The sequence below is a fragment of the Gallus gallus genome, chromosome 2 (genome assembly GCF_016699485.2).
Source record: "Gallus gallus isolate bGalGal1 chromosome 2, bGalGal1.mat.broiler.GRCg7b, whole genome shotgun sequence".
NCBI lineage: Eukaryota > Metazoa > Chordata > Aves > Galliformes > Phasianidae > Gallus > Gallus gallus.
The window spans coordinates 45979805-45987580 of NC_052533.1; the positions used below are offsets into that span (position 1 = coordinate 45979805).

The 7776-nt window shown below is 43.2% G+C and overlaps 1 long non-coding RNA gene across 1 annotated transcript; it reads left to right on the forward strand.

Moving 5' to 3' along the window:
- Positions 1-3972: 3972 nt before the first annotated feature.
- Positions 3973-7567, forward strand: LOC121109717. Its single transcript, XR_005856400.1, has 3 exons — positions 3973-4859; positions 5226-6290; positions 6751-7567. It is a non-coding gene; the product is annotated as an uncharacterized LOC121109717 (long non-coding RNA).
- The last annotated feature ends 209 nt before the right edge of the window (positions 7568-7776 follow it).

The following is a 7776-nucleotide window of genomic DNA, read 5'->3' on the forward strand; positions in this document are numbered from 1 at the left end:
GAAGAGGATCCCTCAGTGGCTGGAAGGGAGCAAGGAGGCTTTGCCAGGGGCTGGGCCATGGCACAGAGCCCAGGCCCATGCTGGAACTGTCGTGTGGGTGCTCATCACAGTGCAGTGTTTTCGGGCAGCCAACAGGTGTAAAGGCTTCACAGGGAGGGCAGGGCATTGTCCTTTGTTATCACTGCTGGAGTTGGGACGTTGGTTAATTGTTCTCACGCAGGCTAATGTTCTAACATGGAGGAAGGGCACTGCAATGGTTGTCTCTAAAGTGCCTCATTATGTCAAGCAGATGAATGTTGAATGGATCACTCTCTGATGTGAGGCCTTTAGGTGTTCGTGCTATGGAAAACAGCCAAAATGTTCAGTTGTGTATGTAAATGTTCATTCAGCCAAATGGTCAGTTTGTGTAACAGAATGCCCATAATCCTGTAATTCAATATGGTTTCTAAAGAGAGACACAAAGATGTACCAAGTCACTACATCCCCAAATCTCATTTGAAATCAAAGGAGTTAATCTGTGTAAATGCATTTGAGGATGTGGTGGAATGTTCGTATTCCTGTTCTTGACTGATTCTCAAATTTCAAGCTGCAAACCCACACCCAAAGATCCCTGGCTAGCTCTGAGTGAATGCCTATGTTGGTCTTGCTGGTAAGCTCCTAATGTCTGCTTCTCCCTCAGGAAAAGTGAAGTAGGTTGTACTTGGGGTGATCAGATAGCAATCTAACTATATTATCTCTTTGGGCAGTGATCAAGTATTTCTGCAGTAGGGCAGGAAGAAAACAATCTGTTGATCAAGAAGTTACAAAGAATCTAGAGTTAATCTTCTCACAGAACCTACCTATTACACTTCAGTCTTATAGATGATGTTAATGCCTTCTTTGATGATGTGGCTCTGCTTAAGTGAATGAACAACCCAGTGCAGGAACTTTAAGCTCACCCTGCGGCAAGAAAAGTGACTAAGTTGAACCAAGAGCCAAAGTCCAGCATTTGTCAGGCATTCAGATAAAGCCCATTCTTTTCTAAATCTGGATTTGAGATGACGCAATGGTACTCATGCAGGTGGTGATTGCTGCTTAATATGCCATGCAGCAGCTGCGCAGCGCTGTTCATCAGATTTCAGAGCACTGCTCCATTAAAAGACTGACACACCACTTTGCAGGCTCCTCTTGATGTGAAATTACATACATACCTTCTGCACATCTTTGTTGTCTCAAATGTTAGAAGTCCTTACATTTCTATCACATGCATGAATCAAAACTTTGCAGCCTTGTGCTCTGAAGAGAACCTCTCTTTCGCACTACCTAATGTTAAGAGGAGCATTATTAGACCCAACTCCGGGTGGATTGCTAGAAATATTCTTATTTGAGCTCTTGCCCATCAGTAAAATAAAGTAAATCCCATCTTACAGATAAGAGCTTATTCACTTGGGAGGAAGAAAGAAATGCTTGTGCTTTAGTTTCAGACAAAAGACCACTCTGAATTTCTCTTGGCTTTAGGAAAGTTCTTTGAGCAAGCAGAGTGCTATGGGGCGATTTCACAGCTGATTTGTCATTTTTGGCCATATTGACTCATGTGCTCTCTCTGCAAACTCTTTGCCTTTTCCCCTTCTCCCACCTTATCTTTGTAGCGCATATTATTATTATTTTCTACTAATTTATTACACATCATTACTTACCCCACTTTTAGCTATGCCTTTGTGCATGAACTGCAATATATATTCTACTCCAGATTTGCTTATTGTCTTTTATCAGCTTTTACATATTTGTGGGTTTAACTGTTCATTGATTCCACCTAAGCAAGTTCTTTTATGCACAGAAATGTATCTAATGAAATTAATCTTGTGAATGTGCACATAAACCCAATAGTTTATAGTTTTTGGTAGTCTTGTGAAGTTTAAAAAGGGAGACCTTAAGTTTCCCATTCTTGTGACTGGTCTTACTGAAACAGAAACGCTTGCATGAAAAATGAGAACTAAAAATGAGAAAAAGTAACAACTAAAAAAAAAGAAGTCTTAGTCTGAGGTTTTTAGTATGACCCTTTGGTAAATTTTATTCTGCTAAAAGAGGAAATATGTTCTGATTACTGTACAGAAACTGCCCTGTAAGCAAGGCAGGGTGTTTCACCAAGCTGCACATAACCCAAGAATTATTTATAATGCTAACCCTGCAAACCCCAACACAGCTGGCCAACAGAACTAAGTGCAGTTGCAGCCTTCCATAAATGTAGTTACAGATATGGTACTATCAGCTATCATCACCTCTGTGGACGGTCAGTGCATCTCAGGCTTTAATCTTACATTGTTAACAATAGAGTGTTAATAGTGTACTGCTAACAAGATAGTGACCATTTCCAGGATAGTTTACATATGTGCACAAAAGTATTTTGGCCCCAAAGTATACTCAGTAGCATTTTCTGAATGTAAGTACACAGAACTCTGCTAAGGAAATAAAGTATATTTATAGTGCTGTCGGCTCTTGCAAGGCAGAAAATTCTGATGTTGCTTCAGCAAGTGTTTTGACTGAAGCTATTTAAACCATTTGAAAGCAGTGCTGAAACCATCTAGCCCTTGTTTTCTCCCTCTTCCTCCTCCTCCCTATTTCACTTTCACAGAATCATAGAATTATAAAGGTGGCAAAAGACCTCTAAGATCGCTAGTCCGACTGCCAACCCATCCTAGCCGTGCCCACTATCCGTGTCTCTCAGTGCCACATCCACATGTTTCTTGGACACCCGTGGAAACAGGGACTGCACCACCTCCTTGTGCAACCTGTCCCGGTGCCTTACCACTTTTTCAGAGAAGTTTATCCAAATATTATACCCGAACCTCCCCTGGCACACCTTGAGACATTACCTCTCATCCTATCACTAGTTACGCAGAAGAAGAGGACCCCCAGAAGGAGTTGTAGAGACCAGTAAGGTCTCCCCTGAGCCTCCTCCTCTCCACACTGAACAATCCCAGTTCCCTCAGCCGCTCCTCGTAAGACCTGTGCTCCAGACCCGTCACAGCTTTGTTGCCCTACTTTGGATATGTTTTAAGGGCGTTCAGATGGAAACGACGCTGACGTCAAACACAGTGTTCCTGTCTGACCGACAGATATTTTTCTGAACTAAACATTTGTGGGGGACTGTGGGTAAGCGGAAAAGAAGGCACTAAAATCATGCAAAGAAAAGAGGAGAGAAGCAGAGTTATGCCGGTGGAAGGAAAGCTGGGCAATCTAAATGGCTGTATCTCGCATTGAATCTCAGCGCCTGCTTTTTCCGCCGGCCTCCTATGAAGACCCTCAGAGCCTCTACGAGGCGGCTGGACCGGAGCTCCGGGCTCCCGGCGAGGAGCGCAGCCGTGGGGCGTGCAGCTGACCCCCTCTCCTGGGCAGCCGGAGCGCTGCACCGCGCAGCGCCGAAAGCCGGCGGCTGTCGGGCAGCTCCTGTCGGCCGTCCGCCGGCGGAGACGTGGGCAGGCAGCGCGTGTCTTTATAGAGGTATATTTTGCGTAATCTTACACTGCTACATGGGGGTAGTCACGTAAGTGAGAGAAAACTACTTACAAAGATGGTATATACGTAGGAGAAAGAGTTACCGGCTTCAGAAATAGAACAGAAACAGAATCACAGAATATCCCGGGTTGGAAGGGACTCACAAGGATCACCAGTTTAACTCCTGGCTCCATACATGACCACCCAAAATTCAAACCCTTCGTCTGAGAGCATTGCCCAAATGCTCCTTGGGGCCCCAGCATGAGGCTGTGCCCGCTGCCCTGGGGAGCCTGTTCCACTCCCATTGCCCTCTGGTGAAGACCCTTTCTCTAACCCCTAACCTGACCCTCCCCTGGCATAACCTTGAAAATGAAACACTTCTGGAGCTCAGGAAAATTATGATAGAAGATTTTTTTTTTTTTAAATTAAGAATTCTTAAAGCTGATGAATAAATTCCTGAAATAAACCATTTAATTTGAAGGGACCACAAGCACAAAGCGTTAATCATTTGAGAAAATCTATGTTAAAGCTAATTACTGCCATTACAAAACAACGTGCTGCATATGGCTGATTAAAAATGGAAAGTGGCTGCTGTCCTGCTGCTGTGTTGAGTCCTGCCCTGCACTTCAGAAATGGAGAAGGAAATTCTCATGTATCTCAGTCTGTGACATACGGGCTTTGCTCTGCTGGGAAATCCCTCCCATCACACTGCAATGTGGTATGGGGCAGGCAGCTGTGGGCTGCACTGTCCGTCACTGGCTCTGTGGGAGCTGAGTTTGTTTCCCTAGATACGTTTTGGCTGGTCACTAGTTTAGGTAACAGCAAGTTCCCTTTCCAGCACATAGGAAAAGCTCTTGAGTCATCACGCCGTGGCACTGAGCCCACAGAACTCTGTCCCCCATAGGGACAGGCTTTGAATTTGAGCTTGTATCTTATTAACTGTTGGTGTTGCTGCCAGGGCTGTGACCTCACTTGCACAAGGCTCATTTGCCCAGGAATGCCTTGTCATATGTGCCCTCAGAGCCCTCCTGCTCGAGCAGCACCTCATCCTGCTGCACACCAGGAGCCAAGGGGATGCATGTCCCCCATACCAGGGATGCTGGAAATGTCCCTTTCTGTTCCTCTGCTGGCCTCCTTTCCTCTTGCTGACATCAGGGCCATGCTGCAATTACAACGCCTTCCCCAAGTGCACTTCTTGCTGGGAAAAAGTTGTCTTGTTCTTTTTCCTTGATAGCCCACAATGGAAGAAAACTCACATGCAATTAATGGAGGAGGATTATTTGGCTTGAAGCTGGCACCTGCTGCTGTACAAAAGCATTTACAGCATGAGCCTTTTTCACAATGGGCAGTGACTGCCAAAACCAAGAGCTCTGCGAACCTGTGAGGTACTGGGACTGTGCTTCACCTGATTCTGTGGGCACACTGTCAGGGAAGGGGTGCAGAGGCTCATTCATCCTGTGCATTTTACGCTGAAAGACAGAATAGTGAGTGAGGCATCAGATGAAGAGCTGTGTAGTTGAATTCATTTTGTACCAGGAGAAATACTCAACTGAAATGTTACGTAAAAACTGCATAGATAATAGACCATACTTTACCAAGTTCTGTGGCAGACAGGCAGGGTCAGAAGAGAAGATCAAGGACACTATTGCAAAGCGGGGCTAAACAAATTAATGTTCAACTGGTCCATATAGAAATAGTAAGGAAAATAGAGAAGGATGTACCCCTTAGCTCTCCCAACCTTCTAATTGCAGATGCTGGAGAAATAAGGGAGAGAATGGACCACAGGCATTGCTCTTCCTGAGAAGCATCTCCTATCACTGCTGTTGGAGACCACAATAGGCTGCATGAACCATGGCTCTGACCCAGTTGGGTGTAATTTACGTTCTTATTTTCTTGTATTCTTGACAGCTGAGTGTGTGCACAGAGCTCAGGCACTGATGTAGATCCTGTCCTTTAAGTTAACGATAAAGTGCAAGTCCTGATTGGCTGTGTTTATCTGCTCTCTCCAGAGTTAAGGACTTGTTGCCTTCCCCCACTTTTTGTTCAGCCCTTGTGAACCTCCTATCTTCTTGTAAGTCCCATTCTCAATCTCTTATATGCAGAGTGAAAGGAATCTATAATGTAGTATGACTGTTTCTAATGCTGTTGCGGTAGTAGTTATCAGCACTATGCAGGTACTTCATACTGGTTGAACTACCAGTATTCTACCCCAAGTTTTGAGCTACAAAGCATAAAACATTATGCAGTATGCATCTACTTTAATAGAGATTAAAACAAAGGGGAGGCCTAGAATCAGATTTTGCTTGTGGCTTCTGACCTGAGGTATTTTCAGAGCTACAGGAGCAAGGTAAGCATCTTTTTATGCCAGGGACATTGAAGATATTTTCTCAGAAAGATGTACTTAGAGGTACATTTTACCCAAATCAAGTAGCCTCCAAAGGTGATCTTAACTAATTTGCAGCCTGTTTACTACTTCTAATCTTTATGCTTCCATTATATTATGCAGTGGTTCTCATTTCCTGACCTCCCTCCACCCATCTTCACACCTCTGGATTATTGAGTAAGAACAGTTCTGTTCTCCAGTGCCAGGCACAGCACAGGAATAGCCTTTGGAAATTACCCAGCTTGTTGGGCTGGTGTTCCTGGGTGGCAGAGTCAGAAGCAAGTTAAGGAAAAAGAAAACTTCGCAGAGATGTGGCTCAGTAACACCTGAGGTGACTAATTTCAGCACAAGTCAAGCTCCATACCATCATGATGAGGAAAGTGGTGCTCCAACAACTGAGCTTATCTGTGAACAGAGAGGCGCAGAAACATAGGTATACCTCTGTCTGTAAATGCTCTCATAAACATCTGTATGCATGTGGTCCCATTCAGAAGGCAGTTAAGTGCTTCCATGCTTGCGGTCAGAAGCATGGGCCTGTGTCCCAGGCACCAGATTACAGCCGTCAAAGGGAAGATCTTGCTGTCCAAGAGCAAAAGTCTTTATCAAATAGATGTTTATTCTGAAAGAGTATCTGTGAAGAAGGACCATTGTTGGTTTTCTTGTTTTCTTCCCAGACTTTGGGATCTGTGCCTAGATTTTTTTTTTTTTAATGTGTTGTACAAGTAATGGGAGTTCTACTCTGGTTAAAGCTAGTGTTTGCCTTTAGAAAGAGATCTGAAATGAGGCAAACATCAACAAACACTAAAACAGAGGTATGTATCAGGGCCAAAGTAAGCTTACTTAATGTTCTTGTGACCTAAGCCATAAATCTAACCAGAACTTTTTCCTTCCAGTTCTTGAAGACAGAAGTTATAATATATCTAGGGCTAATTAGAGGAGTACTTTAATTTCTTGAACCTGTGCTGAAGAGTGAACTCTTTCCCTTGCATTTCAAATTATGTGAGAAATATCTGAAAGTTGACAAGAACAGCTCACTGGGTATGACCACAGCAATGCTGAAGGAGGATGAGACTGTATCAGGTGTTAGACAGCTCACATGGAAGAGAATAGCAACTATGAAAGTGCAAGTGAGGTACAGAGAGCAGAAAACAGGATGAGTCTCCAAGGACTGCTACTACCACAACAGCAAGGTTCTGAACGAACACCTTGAAATTGGTTATCTCATGAATACCTCACTGCCTTTTTACCTGTGTGTTGATTTCCCAGAGATTATTGTTGGGATCACTTTGATATTAAAAATGAAAGCCTTGCAGCATCATGGCAACATATGTTATCTGTGCCCTAATATTACGAGATTAACAAATGCATCTGGGTGACTGTTTAAGGATGACAATTTGCCAGAGCACTGAGGGTATAGAAAAAAAATCAGTGGAGAATATATGATGATAAGAATAAATAGAATTCTTCAAGAAAAATTTCTAATAGATATCTTAACTAAGATAAATTAATCTTAGCTTGTTTAATCGGACAGGTGCTGTAGAAAATGACAGTCCTTTAAAGGAGATGGCCAAGTCAGAAAAGTGTCTTCTATTAATGTATTAGTAGTATCCACTATCAAAGCAGACTAAGCTAAGACAGCCATCTGTTGATATCATAGTGTTTTGGTAGGCTGTTCTGCTTACAACCTAAAAAATAAAAATCAATAAAGACTTGAAAATATTTGTTTTTACTGAACAAAATCCTGTGTATTGGGCACCAGCACAGAGTTACGGTAAGCCTGAACTTTTCACATCTCATTCATGAGTGGTGGGGACGGGATAGAAAGCTGATGTTTCAATTGTGGCTTGGTTCTACTCTATTGTATTTTTATTATAATTATGCTGGTTTGAGAGTGAAATTACTGATGAAGTGGCGCATGA